General features: G+C 50.2%; 1 protein-coding gene across 8 annotated transcripts in view; it reads right to left on the reverse strand.

Moving 5' to 3' along the window:
* Window positions 1–15,036, reverse strand: part of ERC2 (ELKS/RAB6-interacting/CAST family member 2) — a 1,225,588-nt gene extending 1,210,552 nt beyond the window's left edge. For all 8 annotated transcript variants that reach the window (XM_075321314.1, XM_075321312.1, XM_075321310.1 and 5 more), the window contains exon 1: window positions 14,884–15,036. The gene's annotated coding sequence lies outside the window, so the exon portion shown is untranslated. The remainder of the gene's footprint in view (window positions 1–14,883) is intronic.
* Between the last annotated feature and the right edge of the window lie 5,037 nt (window positions 15,037–20,073).

The raw sequence follows: 20,073 nt of genomic DNA on the forward strand, positions 1-20,073 counted from the left end.
AGTCTCGAGAGAGACAATACTGACACCGCTGGAACAGCACAATCCCAAGAGAGACAATACTAACAGCGCTGGAACAGCACAATCCAAAGAGAGACAATACTGACAGCGCTGGAACAGCACAACCCCTGGAGAGACAATACTGACCATTGGAACAGCACAATCCCTGGAGAGACAATACTGACCATTGGAACAGCACATTCCCTGGAGAGACAATACTGACCATTGGAACAGCACAACCCCTGGAGAGACAATACTGACCATTGGAACAGCACAATCCCTGGAGAGACAATACTGACCATTGGAACAGCATGATCCCGGGAGAGACAATACTGACACCTCTGGAACAGCACAATCCAGGAAGAGACAATACTGAACGCTGGAACAGCACAGTCTCGAGAGAGACAATACTGACACCGCTGGAACAGCACAATCCCAAGAGAGACAATACTAACAGCGCTGGAACAGCACAATCCAAAGAGAGACAATACTGACAGCGCTGGAACAGCACAACCCCTGGAGAGACAATACTGACCATTGGAACAGCACAATCCCTGGAGAGACAATACTGACCATTGGAACAGCACATTCCCTGGAGAGACAATACTGACCATTGGAACAGCACAACCCCTGAAGAGACAATACTGACCATTGGAACAGCACAATCCCTGGAGAGACAATACTGATCATTGGAACAGCACGATGTCAGGAGAGACAATAAAGAAACAGCTGGAAAAGCACGATCCCAGGAGAGAAAATAGTGACACAACTGGAACAGCATGATCCCGGGAGAGACAATACTGAAAGCTGGAACAGCACGATCCCGGGAGAGACAATACTGACAGCGCTGGAAGAGCACAATCCCGGGAGAGAAAATAGTGACACAACTGGAACAGCACGATCCCAGGAGAGACAATGCTGAAAGCTGGAACCGCGCAGTCTCGAAAGAGACAATACTGATACCGCTGGAATAGCACAATCCCAAGAGAGACAATACTGACAGCGCTGGAAGAGCACATTCCCGGGAGAGACAATATTGACAGCGCTGGAAGAGCACATTCCCGGGAGAGACAATACTGACAGCGCTGGAAGAGCACATTCCCGGGAGAGACAATACTGACAACGCTGGAACAGCACAATCCCAAGAGAGACAATACTGAAAGCTGGAACAGCCCGATCCTGGGAGAGACAATAAAGACACAGCTGGAAAAGGACGATCCTGGGAGAGACAATACTGACACCACTAGAACAGCACAATCCAGAGAGAAACAATACTGACACCACTGGAACAGCACAATCCCGTGGCAAGACAATACTGACACCGCTAGAACAGCACAATCCAGAGAGAAACAATACTGACAATGCTGGAACAGCACGATCCTGGGAGAGACAATGCTGACACTGCTAGAAGAGAACGATCTGGGGAGAGACAATACTGGCACAGCTGGACCAGCACAATCCCAGAAGAGACAATAATGACACTGCTAAAATAGCACGATCCAGGGAAAGACAATACTGACACTGCTGGAACAGCACGATCCTGAGAGAGACAATACTGATAACGCTGTAACAGCATGATCCTGGGAGAGGCAACACTGACACCGCTGGAACAGCACGAGCACCAAAGTGTTGCTGTCATTTTAAAAGGGGAAAACAAATGGCTTGAGAAGGGATTATCTGATTAATGGAAAACCCCTTTAAAAAAGTTATCCTGGACTATTCTATATTTTTTCTCATGAGGCTAAGAACTGACAGGCAGGTAGTTGCTAATTCCTATCACGGCAATCACAGGCCACTCCTGCCAAAGATTCTGCTGCTGCACGCGAACACAGCAGCTCTTCCTTTTCTGCTCTGCTCATGGGATGTGGCTGCTGACATCATGATGATTGACAGCTGTCTCCACATAGTTAGGCAGCAGGGAGTCGGCTGTCAATCAGCATGACGTCGGAAATAGTCATGCCCCATCAACAGAGCAGCCCGTAAGAAAAGCGGAAGCTCGATCAACGTGATGCCACCGGAAGCTGCCCAATTGTTGGAAGGAGCGGTCTGTGACTACTCTTACCCAGAAGAGATCGGCACTGGGTAGAACAGGCAGGTAGTCAGCAATTACCTGCCTATAAGTTCTTAGGTCCAACGCGAAAAAAATATAATAGACTAATGTTTTCCCTGCACAACAGTGCACCCGTCCACCAGACAGCGCCCGGAGCTGCAGTCAGACCCCTTCATTTGAATCAAGATGTACAGTACTACCATTTCTTACAGATCCGGATCTGCTGTCCATGGGAAAAGCATCGACATGGACGCATCGCCCAACCAGTGGTGCAGCTGCTTAATTCCCAAGATCAGTGGTCAGTCCCCACCGAAACATACACCGTTCATTATAAACGTATGTGACTAAAGGAAAAATAAACATTTTTACATGTAATTGGAATATTATGCACTGTGTCTCCGTCATTTTTAGAATTCCCAGGCTAAGTGATGGTATTATTGATGCATCGCCCTTTTGACTTTTAAGTTCTGACACCTTTGGGTCTTTTAAGATGTTTTCTACTTTTACAAAATCTATTTTTTAACTAGAAGGTTATCACAAGGAACCCATCGATTGGGGACTGCAGCGATCAGTGATCTATGGAGAGACTTGGAAGAAATGAAATTTCTATAAAAGTATGGCTTTCTCTGACACAACAGAGCGTCAAACATACTAGGGATCATACAGCCGGGGCCTGATACAAGACGCCCGGGGTTTGGGCACCATCAATCAGCTCTCGGGTATAAGTGATATAAATAAATCAATAAAAAAAACCTTAAAATTCACTATTGTGATTAACTGATATAGTAAGTGGCCGATCGATACACCTAGATAGACTGGTAAAAGAAATAAAACATTATAGGAAAGAAATTTAAAAAAAAAATACTTCCTCTGCACTGAAAATGGAGAGGAAAAAAGAAAAATAGAAATCCCCAATAATGTGGAGGTACATGAGGTATGTAACCCAAACTGGCATGTGAGACTACAATGAGTGAGCCCCCTGTGTGTGCCCATAGTCATATGTGTGCCCATAGTCGTATGTGTGCCCATAGTTGTGTGCATGCCCATAGTCATATGTGTGCCCATAGTCATATGTGTGCCCCTAGTCGTATGTGTGCCCATAGTTGTGTGCATGCCCATAGTCATATGTGTGCCCATAGTCATATGTGTGCCCATAGTCGTATGTGTGCCCATAGTTGTGTGCATGCCCATAGTCGTATGTGTGCCCATAGTCGTATGTGTGCCCATAGTCATATGTGTGCCCATAGTCGTATGTGTGCCCATAGTCGTATGTGTGCCCATAGTCATATGTGTGCCCATAGTCGTATGTGTGCCCATAGTCGTATGTGTGCCCATAGTCGTATGTGTGCCCATAGTCATATGTGTGCCCATAGTCATATGTGTGCCCATAGTCATATGTGTGCCCATAGTCATATGCATGCCCATAGTCATATGTGTGCCCGTAGTCATATGTGTGCCCATAGTCGTATGTGTGCCCATAGTTGTGTGCATGCCCATAGTCATATGTGTGCCCATAGTCATATGTGTGCCCATAGTCGTATGTGTGCCCATAGTTGTGTACATTCCCATAGTCATATGTGTACCCATAGTCGTATGTGTGCCCATAGTCATATGTGTGCCCATAGTCGTATGTGTGCCCATAGTCATATGTGTGCCCATAGTCGTGTGTGCCATTTTTATGTATCCCTATAGTCGTATGTTTGCCCATAGTGTTAGGTCTGCCTATAGTTGTGTGCATGCCCATAGTTATATGTGTGCCCATAGTCGTATGGGTGCCCAAGGGTGCCAAATATTCTGTTATGTACCCGATACTGGTATATTACATTATGAGAAAGCCGGTCACCCCATGTGCAGTCATAGCAATATTTGTGGGTGTCAAAAAGCAATAGCAATCAACCATGGTGCCATGCAAATACACTGGGGAAAAGAAAAATAAATATCCTCTTTATGTGGCGCCCCTGCAGCTTCAGTCGCCCCAGAGTACTGCACCTCACTTAAGGTGAGGATTCATCTCGGGTAAGGAGGGGATTAATCATCGGTTTTCCACATTACATACACCTTCTCACTTTGGACTGGACTAGGGTAGGCCAGGGGGTGGTCATCACGAGGCATGGGACTTTCCCGGTCACTAGGACAACCACCTGGGGGGTGGGCACCACTTGGGGTAGAAGTAAGAGCAACCTGGACACAATCTTATGTCAAGTCGGGACTACAGTTCTGGCAAAATGACACCACTTTCTTCATCTTTTCTTCACGGGGCTCGAGGCTTGGAGCCAGAAGCTCAGCCCAGGTTCCTCACTCCTGAAGGGACATCCCTTAGGAAAGGACACTTTCAAATACCGGTGGCTACCTCTAATTTATCCGGGATCGGCTAGAGCCCAATACGGTGGAGACTGGCACCTCCCGGGTAGCCCTCACGGACAGTGAGTAAAGACCTGGAACTGCAACTACTGTGTCCGCCCCTTTAGTGCCGGCACCGTCGCCCCGCGCTTCGGTGCCAACGGCCACTACCACCTCCATCATCCTCCCTGGGGCCTAGCTTCACTTGCGGCAAGCTGAACTATCCTAGCTGCGACATCACCCGCCCCAGAGGACAGCGACCGCAGCGGCGGCTAATCCCTGGCCGCATACTGCAGGTGGCATCACAAGACAACTACTACCCTCATCATCCTATTTACCATCATCTCCTTTTATTGTACACCTCGGGGCTACAAAGCCGGGCAAGGCCACCCGTGACATCCCCAGACCCGACATTACCGGCCCGGCGACGAGTACAGTTAACCCCTGCCTCGTGGGTGCTACACTTACGTTACTGCATGGTTATGGCATGATGTGAACCACATACTGACATAACAGTATTAGTAAGGTGGTCACCCCATGTGCACCCATAGTTATTTTAGTGGGTGTCATCAGCAGGCAGCCTGGGTATCACATACTACAGAATAAGAAAAATGTATATCCTCATCACATGAGCATAATCTCTGGGTGCTGCATACTGTAACCCATACTGACATGTGACATTACGCTATGCCACCCCATGTACCCATAGCTGTGCCAGTATCAGAAATCAATCACTGGTACATTGCAGGCAATAAATGTAGTTCATCATTACGTGGGCACAATCCATGGGTACTGCATTATGCAATTCCCGCAGGTGCCTACCCCATACTGGCATGTGACATTATGAGCCAGTTGGCCTCCGCATGTGTACCCATAGCTGTACCAGTATCAAAAAGCAAAAACAAGAAACCAGTGTAGCACATGTGAGCATGGCTCATGGGTACTGGATGAGGCAAATCATCCTGATATTGTACAGCAAACTGACATTAATGTGTAAACCTGACATTCCGTGCATCCCCTTTATCAATAAGGGGTGCTTCACACACAGCGAGCTCGCTGCCGAGATCGCTGCTGAGTCACGCTTTTTGTGACGCAGCAGTGACCTCATTAGCGATCTCGCTGTGTGTGACACTGAGCAGCGATCTGGCCCCTGCTGCGAGATCGCTGCTCGTTACACACAGCCCTGGTTCGTTTTCTTCAAAGCCGCTCTCCTGCTGTGACACACAGATCGCTGTGTGTGACAGCAAGAGAGCGACAAATGAAGCGAGCAGGGAGCAGGAGCCGGCGTCTGACAGCTGAGGTAAGCTGTATCCAAGATAAACATCGGGTAACCAAGGTGGTTACCCGATATTTACCTTAGTTACCAGCCTCTGCAGCTCTCACGCTGCCTGTGCTGCCGGCTCCGGCTCTCTGCACATGTAGCTGCTGTACACATCGGGTTAATTAACCCGATGTGTACAGCAGCTAGGAGAGCAAGGAGCCAGCGCTAAGCAGTGTGCGCGGCTCCCTGCTCTCTGCACATGTAGCTGCATTACACATCGGGTTAATTAACCCGATGTGTACTGTAGCTAGGAGAGCAAGGAGCCAGCGCTCAGTGTGCGCGGCTCCCTGCTCCCTGCTCACACTGGTAACTAATGTAAACATCGGGTAACCATACCCGATGTTTACCTTAGTTACCAGTCTCCGCAGCTTCCAGACGGCGGCTCCGTGCAAGCGCAGCGTCGCTTGCACGTCGCTGCTGGCTGGGGGCTGTTCACTGGTCGCTGGTGAGATCTGCCTGTTTGACAGCTCACCAGCGACCATGTAGCGATGCAGCAGCGATCCTGACCAGGTCAGATCGCTGGTCGGATCGCTGCTGCATCGCTAAGTGTGAAGGTACCCTAAGTGTCAGAAAGCAATAGCAGCCATCCAGTTTACCATACAAAGATAGTATAAGGAAAAAAAAAACCTCTATATCCTCATTATGTGAGCATAATCCATGGCAAATCCAGCTATCATGTACCCTACACTGGTACGTGACGTTATAAGCAATCATGCCACCACCTTGGTGCCCATAGCCGTTCCTGTAAGTGTCAAAAAGAGACAGGAAGCAATCGGAAGAGCCGTGCAAAAACAGTATAGAAAATAATATCGAATATCCTTTTTATGTGAGCATAACCTATGAGTACTGCATAAAGCAGATCCCGAAGGATTATTATAAGCAATCTTGCCACGATCTAGGTGCCCATTTCTGTACCTGTGAATGGTAAAATGGGATAGGAGACAATCGGAAGAGCCATGTGAAAACAGTATAAGAAATAAAAATGAATATCCTTAATATGTGAGCATAATCCATGGGTCCTGCATGAGGCAGAACCCGCTACCATGTACCCTATGTTGGCACATGACATTATAAGCTATCCTGCCACCACCTCTGTGCCCATAGCTGTACCTGTGAGTGTCAAAAGATATAGGAGGCAATTGAAAGGGCCATACAAAAACAGTATAAAATGAATATCCTTCACATGTGAGAATAATCCATGGGTCCTGCATAAAGCAGATCCCGAAGGCATATGAGATTATAAGCAATCCTGCCACCACCTAGGTGCCCATAGCTGTACCTGTGAATGTCAAAAAGAGATAAGAGGCAATTGGAAGAGCCATACAAGAACAGCATAGAAAATAAAAATGAATATCCTTTCAATGTGAGCGTAATCCATGGGTCCTGTATGAAGCAGATTCCTCTGGCATGGACCCTATGCTGGCACATGATATTATAAGCAATCCTACCACCACCTAGGTGCCCATAGCTGTACCTGTGAATGGTAAGATGGGAAAGGAGGCAATCAGAAGGCCCATACAAAAACAGTATAGGAAAGAAAAATACATATCCTCAACATGTGAGTATAATCCATGGATCCTGCATGAGGCAGAACCCGCTACCATGTAAACTACGCTGGCACGTGACATTATAAGCAATCCTACCACCACCTAGGTGCCCATAGCTGTACCTGTGAATGGTAAAATAGGATAGGAGGCATTCGGGAGGCCCATACAAAAATAGTATACAAAAGAAGGATAAATATCCTTTTTATGTGAGCATAATCCATGGGTATGTTATGTCAGTATGCCATACTGGCAATGAGAAAGCACGCCGTGTCACTTGTACCCATAGCTGTACCTGTAAGTATCAGGTATCAATAGGTGAAAACTAAGATACCTATAATTACAATATAAAAAAATTAATCCTTGTTATGTGGGTACAGTCAATGGTTAGTGCATGGGGCAAATCCTACCAGAATGTACCCCACAATGGCGCGTGACATTATAAGCAATCCTGGCACCACCTGTGCACCCATAACTGTACCAGAAAGCAATATAAGGAAATCAGCATGCGGCATAACAAAATAAAAATATATATCCTCTTTACGCTGCTTTCACACATCCGGCTTGAGCTGTGCGGCTCAATCCGGCTGTGCAAGCTATACAACGGATGCGGTGAAAACACCGCATCCTTTGCATAAGTTTTTCCCATGCGGCCCGTCCGTTTTTTGCCGCTTACGGCATGCTACTGAGCATGCGCAGTGGCAAATACCGCATGCGGCGGCCGGATGCGTTTTTTGCCGCATCGCGCCGCATCCGGCCGCCATAGGCATGCATTGAAAAATACGCCGCATCGGCCGAATGCGGCAAGATGCGTTTTTTTTTGCCGCACGAAAAAACGTGCCAGGCAACGTTCCATCCGGCCGCCGCATGCGGCAAAAACCGGACCGAACGCAAGCCCATGAGGCACAATGCGGCACTAATTAAAGTCTATGCAGAAAAAACGCAACCGGCAGCAAAAAAAAAAACGGTTGCGGTTTTCCTGCAAAGTGCCGGATTGTGCCGCATTGCAGAAACCGGAGGTGTGAAAGCAGCCTTATTCGGGCACAATCCCTGGGTGGGGAACGAGGCAGATCCACCTCGTGGCGGCACGTGACATGATACCTGATCCTTACACCCCAGGTGTGCCCACAGCAAAGCCGGAGCCTGTGTGCCACACTACTACAGTATGAGAAAATCAGGCAACCAGGGGACCATAAAATATTTACATTTCCTATGAGAAGAGTAATAAGAGCGAAAAGCATAAAACATATTCAAAAACTTTAATGGTGCCTCTGATACAATGTATCATGAGATAAGTGATAGATTCAATGTGTGTATATATATATATATATATAACTAGATAGATAGGTAGATAGATAGAAGGAGCGGGGGACTATGCACAGCGCTGGCAGGCGTGGGGGCTGCAGTCATACATTGTACACATGTGCACATGGAAGACCAGTCTGTAAGAGGAAGGATTAGTAAGAATATTGCAATTATATATGTTATATATTATATATTATATTATATATTATATATTATTTTATATATATATAATATTACAATTTCCCTGCCCGTATTTATTGTGATATTCCGGTACACAATCTCCTGTAATAGAATTCTGCAGGATACACAATATATACACAATATATACACAGAATTTCAATATTATGTCAATAGTGTGACCCCCGCACACAGCTATGGGGGCTGCACGGGCAGCACCGGGAAACCCCACAGCAGAGACTAAATCAGAGGTGAGTACATGCGGACAGTGCGTGCAGCATACACAGCACACACAGCATACACAGCATACACAGCACACACAGCATACACAGCATGCACAGCATACACCGCACACACAGCATACACAGCATGCACAGCATACACAGCACACACAGCATACACAGCATGCACAGCATACACAGCACACACAGCATACACAGCATGCACAGCATACACAGCACACACAGCATACACAGCACACACAGCACACACAGCATACACAGCATGCACAGCATACACAGCATACACAGCACACACAGCATACACAGCATACAGCATACACAGTGTGCACAGCATACACAGCATACACAGCACACACAGCATACACAGCATGCACAGCATACACAGCATACACAGCACACACAGCATACACAGCACACACAGCATACACAGCATACACAGCACGCACAGCATACACAGCACACACAGCATACACAGCATGCACAGCATACACAGCACACACAGCATACACAGCATGCACAGCATACACAGCACACACAGCATACACAGCACACACAGCACACACAGCATACACAGCATGCACAGCATACACAGCATACACAGCACACACAGCATACACAGCATGCACAGCATACACAGCACACACAGCATGCACAGCATACACAGCACACACAGCATACACAGCATACACAGCACACACAGCATACACAGCATACACAGCACACACAGCACACACAGCATGCACAGCATACACAGCACACACAGCATACACAGCATGCACAGCATACACAGCACACACAGCATACACAGCACACACAGCACACACAGCATACACAGCATGCACAGCATACACAGCATACACAGCACACACAGCATACACAGCATGCACAGCATACACAGCACACACAGCATACACAGCATGCACAGCATACACAGCACACACAGCATACACAGCATGCACAGCATACACAGCACACACAGCATACACAGCACACACAGCACACACAGCACACACAGCATACACAGCATGCACAGCATACACAGCATGCACAGCACACACAGCATACACAGCATGCACAGCATACACAGCACACACAGCATACACAGCATGCACAGCATACACAGCATACACAGCATGCACAGCACACACAGCATACAAAGCATGCCCAGCATACACAGCACACACAGCATACACAGCACACACAGCATACACAGCATACACAGCACACACAGCATACACAGCATGCACAGCATACACAGCATACACAGCATACACAGCACACACAGCATACACAGCATACACAGCACACACAGCATACACAGCATACACAGCACACACAGCATACACAGCACACACAGCATACACAGCATGCACAGCATACACAGCATACACAGCACACACAGCACACACAGCATACACAGCACACACAGCATACACAGCATGCACAGCATACACAGCATACACAGCACACACAGCATACACAGCACACACAGCACACACAGCATACACAGCATACACAGCATACACAGCACACACAGCATACACAGCACACACAGCATACACAGCATACACAGCATACACAGCATACACAGCACACACAGCACACACAGCACACACAGCACACACAGCATACACAGCATGCACAGCATACACAGCATACACAGCATGCACAGCACACACAGCATACACAGCATGCACAGCATACACAGCACACACAGCATACACAGCATGCACAGCATACACAGCATACACAGCATGCACAGCATACACAGCATACACAGCATGCACAGCACACACAGCATACAAAGCATGCCCAGCATACACAGCACACACAGCATACACAGCATACACAGCACACACAGCATACACAGCATACACAGCATACACAGCACACACAGCATACACAGCACACACAGCACACACAGCATACACAGCATGCACAGCATACACAGCATGCACAGCACACACAGCATACAAAGCATGCCCAGCATACACAGCACACACAGCATACACAGCATACACAGCATACACAGCATACACAGCATGCACAGCACGCACAGCACGCACAGCACACACAGCATACACAGCACACACAGCACACACAGCACACACAGCATACACAGCATGCACAGCATACACAGCATACACAGCATGCACAGCACACACAGCATACAAAGAATGCCCAGCATACACAGCATACACAGCACACACAGCATACACAGCATGCACAGCACACACAGCACACACAGCATACACAGCATACACAGCACACACAGCACACACAGCATACACAGCATGCACAGCACACACAGCACACACAGCATACACAGCATACACAGCATGCACAGCATACACAGCATACACAGCATGCACAGCACACACAGCATACAAAGAATGCCCAGCATACACAGCATACACAGCACACACAGCATACACAGCATGCACAGCACACACAGCACACACAGCATACACAGCATACACAGCACACACAGCACACACAGCATACACAGCATGCACAGCATACACAGCATACACAGCATACACAGCATACAAAGCATGCCCAGCATACAAAGCATGCCCAGCATACACAGCATACACAGCACACACAGCACACACAGCACACACAGCATACACAGCATGCACAGCATACACAGCATACACAGCACACACAGCATACACAGCACACACAGCATACACAGCATGCACAGCATACACAGCATACACAGTACACATAGCACACACAGCATGCACAGCATACACAGTACACACAGCATACACAGCATACACAGCACACACAGCATACACAGCACACACAGCATACACAGCATACACAGCATGCACAGCACACACAGCACACAGCACACACAGCATGCACAGCATACACAGCATACACAGCACACACAGCATACACAGCATGCACAGCATACACAGCATACACAGCACATACAGCATACACAGCATACACAGCATGCACAGCACACACAGCATACACAGCATGCACAGCATACACAGCATGCACAGCATACACAGCACACACAGCATACACAGCATGCACAGCACACACAGCATACACAGCATGCACAGCATACACAGCATGCACAGCATGCACAGCACGCACAGCACACACAGCATACACAGCATGCACAGCATACACAGCATGCACAGCATACACAGCACACACATCATACACAGCATGCACAGCATACACAGCATACACAGCACACACAGCATACACAGCATGCACAGCATACACAGCACACACAGCATACACAGCATGCACAGCATACACAGCACACAGCATACACAGCATGCACAGCATACACAGCACACACAGCATACACAGCATGCACAGCATACACAGCACACACAGCATACACAGCATGCACAGCATACACAGCATACACAGCACACACAGCATACACAGCATGCACAGCATACACAGCATACACAGCATACACAGCACACACAGCATACACAACATGCACAGCATACACAGCACACACAGCATGCACAGCATACACAGCACACACAGCACACACAGCATACACAACATGCACAGCATACACAGCATACACAGCACACACAGCATACACAGCATGCACAGCATGCACAGCATACACAGCACACACAGCATACACAGCATGCACAGCATACACAGCACACAGCACACACAGCATACACAGCATACACAGCACACACAGCATGCACAGCACACACAGCATACACAGCACACACAGCACACACAGCATACACAGCATGCACAGCATACACAGCACACAGCATACACAGCATGCACAGCACACACAGCATACACAGCATGCACAGCATGCACAGCATACACAGCATACACAGCATGCACAGCATACACAGCACACACAGCATACACAGCACACACAGCATACACAGCATACACAGCATGCACAGCACACACAGCATACACAGCATGCACAGCACACACAGCATACACAGCATGCACAGCATACACAGCATGCACAGCACGCACAGCACGCACAGCACACACAGCATACACAGCATGCACAGCATACACAGCATGCACAGCATACACAGCACACACAGCATACACAGCATGCACAGCATACACAGCATACACAGCACACACAGCATACACAGCATGCACAGCATACACAGCACACACAGCATACACAGCATGCACAGCATACACAGCATGCACAGCATACACAGCACACACAGCATACACAGCATGCACAGCATACACAGCATACACAGCATGCACAGCATACACAGCATACACAGCACACACAGCATGCACAGCATACACAGCATACACAGCACACACAGCATACACAACATGCACAGCATACACAGCACACACAGCATGCACAGCACACACAGCACACACAGCACACACAGCATACACAGCATGCACAGCATACACAGCATACACAGCACACACAGCATACACAGCATGCACAGCATGCACAGCATACACAGCATACACAGCACACACAGCATACACAGCATGCACAGCATACACAGCACACAGCACACACAGCATACACAGCATACACAGCACACACAGCATGCACAGCACACACAGCATACACAGCATGCACAGCATACACAGCACACACAGCACGCACAGCATACACAGCATGCACAGCATACACAGCATGCACAGCATACACAGCACACAGCACACACAGCATACACAGCATACACAGCACACACAGCATGCACAGCACACACAGCATACACAGCATGCACAGCATACACAGCACACACAGCACGCACAGCATACACAGCATGCACAGCATACACAGCATGCACAGCATACACAGCATACACAGCACACACAGCATACACAGCATGCACAGCATACACAGCACACAGCATACACAGCATGCACAGCACACACAGCATACACAGCATGCACAGCATACACAGCATACACAGCATGCACAGCATGCACAGCATACACAGCATACACAGCATACACAGCATGCACAGCATACACAGCACACACAGCATACACAGCACACACAGCATACACAGCACACACAGCATACACAGCACGCACAGCATACACAGCATGCACAGCATACACAGCATACACAGCATGCACAGCACACACAGCATACACAGCATGCACAGCATACACAGCATACACAGCATGCACAGCATGCACAGCATACACAGCATACACAGCACACACAGCATACACAGCACACACAGCATACACAGCACACACAGCATACACAGCACGCACAGCATACACAGCATGCACAGCATACACAGCATACACAGCATGCACAGCACACACAGCATACACAGCATGCACAGCATACACAGCATACACAGCATGCACAGCATGCACAGCATACACAGCATACACAGCACACACAGCACACACAGCATACACAGCACACACAGCATACACAGCATGCACAGCATACACAGCATACACAGCATGCACAGCATGCACAGCATACACAGCATACACAGCATGCACAGCATACACAGCATACACAGCACACACAGCATACACAGCACACACAGCATGCACAGCATACACAGCATACACAGCATGCACAGCATACACAGCATACACAGCATGCACAGCATACACAGCATGCACAGCATACACAGCATACACAGCATGCACAGCATACACAGCATGCACAGCATACACAGCATACACAGCATGCACAGCATGCACAGCATACACAGCATACACAGCATACACAGCACACACAGCACACACAGCATGCACAGCATACACAGCACACACAGCATACACAGCACAAACAGCATACACAGCACACACAGCATACACAGTGTGCACTGTCCAGCCGGCTGGTGCTGAATCTGCCTGATAAGACGGATATCATAGGGGGATGAGGAGGACCCCCGCCCAGCCCCCGCTCACCTCGCCCAGCACCGGATCCCGGCCTCAGTCCTGCAGGGAGCGCCCCCCGGATCATGTCTGAGGGGAGAGCAGTGACAGGGGAGGAGGTCAGCGCGTGCACCTTGTCTTCTTCACATCGTCTCCCCCAGCCGGGAGCTGACAGCCCCCATGACTCAACACTCCCAGCATGCTCCGGGGCCGCTGACACCAGGCAGCCGCTAGTGGGCAGCAGAGGGACGAGAGCGAGCGGCGCAGGATTCCCCTCATCCCTCACAGCCCAGAGCTGTGGATGTGACAGGAGAGGGGCGAGAGGAGGGCGAGGGGGCGCCCCCGACTGAGGAGGGGGCAGAGGTAGTGATGAGGGGGCACTAAACATGGACAGGGACGCTCCCAACTGAGGAGGGGGCATAGGTAGTGATGAGGGGGCACTAAACATGGACAGGAACGCTCCCAACTGAGGAGGGGGCATAGGTAGTGATGAGGGGGCACTAAACATGGACAGGGACGCTCCCAACTGAGGAGGGGGCAGAGGTAGTGATGAGGGGGGCACTAAACATGGACAGGGACGCTCCCAACTGAGGAGGGGGCAGATGTAGTGATGAGGGGGCACTAAACATGGACAGAGACGCTCCCAACTGAGGAGGGGGCAGATGTAGTGATGAGGGGGCACTAAACATGGACAGGGACGCTCACAACTGAGGAGGGGGCATAGGTAGTGATGAGGAGGCACTAAACATGGACAGAGACGCTCCCAACTGAGGAGGGGGCATAGGTAGTGATGAGGAGGCACTAAACATGGATAGGGACGCTCCCAACTGAGGAGGGGGCATAGGTAGTGATGAGAGGGCACTAAACATGGACAGAGACGCTCCCAACTGAGGAGGGGGCATAGGTAGTGATGAGGGGGCACTAAACATGGATAGGGACGATCCCAACTGAGGAGGGGGGCATAGGTAGTGATGAGAGGGTACTAAACATGGACAGGGACGCTCCCGACTGAGGAGGGGGCAGAGGTAGTGATGAGAGGGCACTAAACATGGATAGGGACGATCCCAACTGAGGAAGGGGCATAGGTAGTGATGAGGGGGCACTAAACATGGACAGGGACGCTCCCAACTGAGGAAGGGGCATAGGTAGTGATGAGGGGGCACTAAACATGGACAGAGACGCTCCCAACTGAGGAGGGGGCATAGGTAGTGATGAGGGGGCACTAAACATGGACAGAGACGCTCCCAACTAAGGAGGGGGCATAGGTAGTGATGAGGGGGCACTAAACATGGACAGAGACGCTCCCAACTGAGGAGGGGGCATAGGTAGTGATGAGGGGGCACTAAACATGGACAGAGACGCTCCCAACTGAGGAGGGGGCATAGGTAGTGATGAGAGGGCACTAAACATGGACAGAGACGCTCACAACTGAGGAGGGGGCATAGGTAGTGATGAGGGGGCACTAAACATCGACAGAGCCGCTCACAACTGAGAAAGGGGCATAGGTAGTGATGAGGGGGCACTAAACATGGACAGAGCCGCTCACAACTGAGAAAGGGGCATAGGTAGTGATGAGGGGGCACTAAACATGGACAGGGACGCTCCCAACTGAGGAGGGGGCATAGGTAGTAATGATGGGGCACTAAACATGGATAGGGACGCTCCCAACTGAGGAGGGGGCATAGGTAGTAATGATGGGGCACTAAACATGGATAGGGACGCTCCCAACTGAGGAGGGGGCATAGGTAGTAATGATGGGGCACTAAACATGGATAGGGACGCTCCCAACTGAGGAGGGGGCATAGGTAGTAATGATGGGGCACTAAACATGGATAGGGACGCTCCCAACTGAGGAGGGGGCATAGGTAGTAATGATGGGGCACTAAACATGGACAGAGACGCTCCCAACTGAGGATGGGGCATAGGTAGTGATGAGGGGGCACTAAACATGGACAGAGACGCTCACAACTGAGGAGGGGGCATAGGTAGTGATGAGGGGGCACTAAACATGGACAGAGACGCTCCCAACTGAGGATGGGGCATAGGTAGTGATGAGCGGGCACTAAACATGGACAGAGACGCTCCCAACTGAGGAGGGGGCATAGGTAGTGATGAGCGAGCACTAAACATGGACAGAGACGCTCCCAACTGAGGAGGGGGCATAGGTAGTGATGAGGGGGCACTAAACATGGACAGAGATGCTCCCAACTGAGGATGGGGCATAGGTAGTGATGAGGGGGCACTAAACATGGACAGAGATGCTCCCAACTAAGGAGGGGGCATAGGTAATGATGAGCGGGCACTAAATATGGACAGAGACGCTCCCAACTGAGGAGGGGGCATAGGTAGTGATGAGGGGGCACTAAACATGGACAGAGACGCTCCCAACTGAGGAGGGGGCATAGGTAGTGATGAGGGGGCACTAAACATGGACAGAGATGCTCCCAACTGAGGAGGGGGCATAGGTAGTGATGGGAGGGCACTAAACATGGACAGGGGCGCTCCCAACTGAGGAAGGGGCATAGGTAATGATGAGAGGGCACTAAACATGGACAGGGACGCTTCCAACTGAGGAGGGGGCATAGGTAGTGATGAGGGGACACTAAACATGGACAGGGGCGCTCCCAACTGAGGAGGGAGCATAGGTAGTAATGATGGGGCACTAAACATGGACAGGGACGCTTCCAACTGAGGAGCGGACATAGGTAGTGATGAGAGGGCACTAAACATGGACAGAGCCGCTCACAACTGAGAAGGGGGCATAGGTAGTGATGAGAGGGCTCTAAACATGGACAGGGACGCTCCCGACTGAGGAGGGGGCATAGGTAGTGATGAGAGGGCACTAAACATGGACAGGGACGCTCCCAACTGAGGAGGGGGCATGGGTAGTGATGAGAGGGCACTAAACATGGATAGGGACGCTCCCAACTGAGGAGGGGGCAGAGGTAGTGATGAGAGGGCACTAAACATGGACAGGGACGCTCCCGACTGAGGAGGGGGCAGAGGTAGTGATGAGAGGGCACTAAACATGGACAGGGATGCTCCCAACTGAGGAGGGGGCAGAGGTAGTGATGAGAGGGCACTAAACATGGACAGGGATGCTCCCAACTGAGGAGGGGGCATAGGTAGTGATGAGAGGGCACTAAACATGGATAGGGACGCTCCCGACTGAGGAGGGGGCATAGATAGTGATGAGAGGGCACTAAACTTAAACATGGATAGGGACGCTCCCGACTGAGGAGGGGGCATAGATAGTGATGAGAGGGCACTAAACTTAAACATGGATAGGGACGCTCCCAACTGAGGAGGGGGCAGAGGTAGTGATGAGAGGGCACTAAACATGGACAGGGACGCTCCCAACTCAGGAGGGGGCATAGGTAGTGATGAGAGGGCACTAAACATGGATAGGGACGCTCCCAACTGAGGAGGGGGCATAGGTAGTAATGATGGGGCACTAAACATGGATAGGGACGCTCCCGACTGAGGAGGGGGCATAGATAGTGATGAGAGGGCACTAAACATGGATAGGGACGCTCCCAACTGAGGAGGGGGCATAGGTAGTGATGAGAGGGCATTAAACATGGATAGGGACGCTCACAACTGAGAAGGGGGCATAGGTAGTGATGAGAGGGCACTATACATGGACAGAGCCGCTCACAACTGAGAAGGGGGCATAGGTAGTGATGAGAGGGCATTAAACATGGATAGGGACGCTCCCAACTAAGGAGGGGGCATAGATAGTGATGAGCGAGCACTAAACATGGACAGGGACGCTCCCAACTGAGAAGGGGGCATAGATAGTGATGAGAGGGCACTAAACATGGATAGGGACGCTCCCGACTGAGGAGGGGGCATAGGTAGTGATGAGCGAGCACTAAACATGGACAGAGACACTCACAACTGAGAAGGGGGCATAGGTAGTGATGAGCGAGCACTAAACATGGACAGGGACGCTCCCAACTGAGAAGGGGGCATAGGTAGTGATGAGGGGGCACTAAGGGAGAAAGACGAGAATGCGAGAAGAACACTCTCAACTGAGGGGGGGGCATAGATAGTGATGAAGGGGCACTAAACATGGACAAGGACCCTCCCGACTGAGGAGGGGTCAGAGGTAGTGTTGAGCTGGCTCTATACATGGACTCAGAACTCTATGCGAGCAGGGCAGACGCTCAGACGAGCACGACTGAACTGACGAGTATAATGGAAGTCAATGGGAAATTCAAGCATTTTTCTGGTAGACCCTAAGAGGAGAGCTGGAGAGGAGAGAAAGAGAGAAAAAAAAGAGAGAGATTATACGGTTCAGCAGTGGTGAGACCGTCATCAATGGTTAGCGGGGTCAGGTGACCCAGCCAGCGGATTAATAAGGCTCTCTATGTATGAGGGTGGTCTTTCTCCCGGACCTCTCAGCGGCGGTGGGTAGACAGTTGTTACCACTGCAGACCGGCTGCTGCAGCTATTACTGTGGCGAGTGTGGGGATCCGGAGCGGCCCACCCAGGCACACGCTGCTGCTCCCCCCTCCGTTGCTGACATGACTGAGGCAGTGGTGGCTCCATGGACGTCTATCGTGACCCAGGAAGGTTCCACAACATGTCAGGACAGTGCTGTCAGCAGCAGATAACAAGGCAGCACCTCCATCCCACTGCAGTGCTGGTTTACACTGCTGGCATATCATCCTCCACCCACAGAGGGGCTTACATACCACTCCCCTCGAGCCATCCCCCCTCACTGCCCTGGGATCCCTCCACTCTGTACTAGTTACACACGTGCAATGGTGGGAGCTCCAGCATCTAATATCAGCAGCAGCCGGGAATCTGTGCAAGATGCTCAAAGCTTAACTGGGTGGATTAAGGTATCTCAGGCTGGTGGCCAAAAGAGCATTACACCTCAGCCGCAGCAAGACGATAGCAAACCTCCTTCAAGGGACCGTCCACACTGCAGCTCACCCCCAATACTGCTATACCCATCCTCATCCGGGACCTGTATGCATTGCATCAGACATAGCTATCAGAGATTTTCAGGTTGTGTTGCCTAGAACTTGATAAAATGCCAGTCCTAACACATCTAAGGGGTATCCTGGAGCATGGCAACATCAACGAGACCGCGATAGAGGTCTTCATCATCTTCCATGGAGGAGTCATCAAGATCAAACAGACGCTATGGTCATCGCCGTCGAGCCGCCTCTGGTGGATGAAGCAGTCAGACGACCGTCAAGGCTTTGCCTC

Source organism: Anomaloglossus baeobatrachus, chromosome 8 (genome assembly GCF_048569485.1).
Source record: "Anomaloglossus baeobatrachus isolate aAnoBae1 chromosome 8, aAnoBae1.hap1, whole genome shotgun sequence".
Classification (NCBI taxonomy): domain Eukaryota; kingdom Metazoa; phylum Chordata; class Amphibia; order Anura; family Aromobatidae; genus Anomaloglossus; species Anomaloglossus baeobatrachus.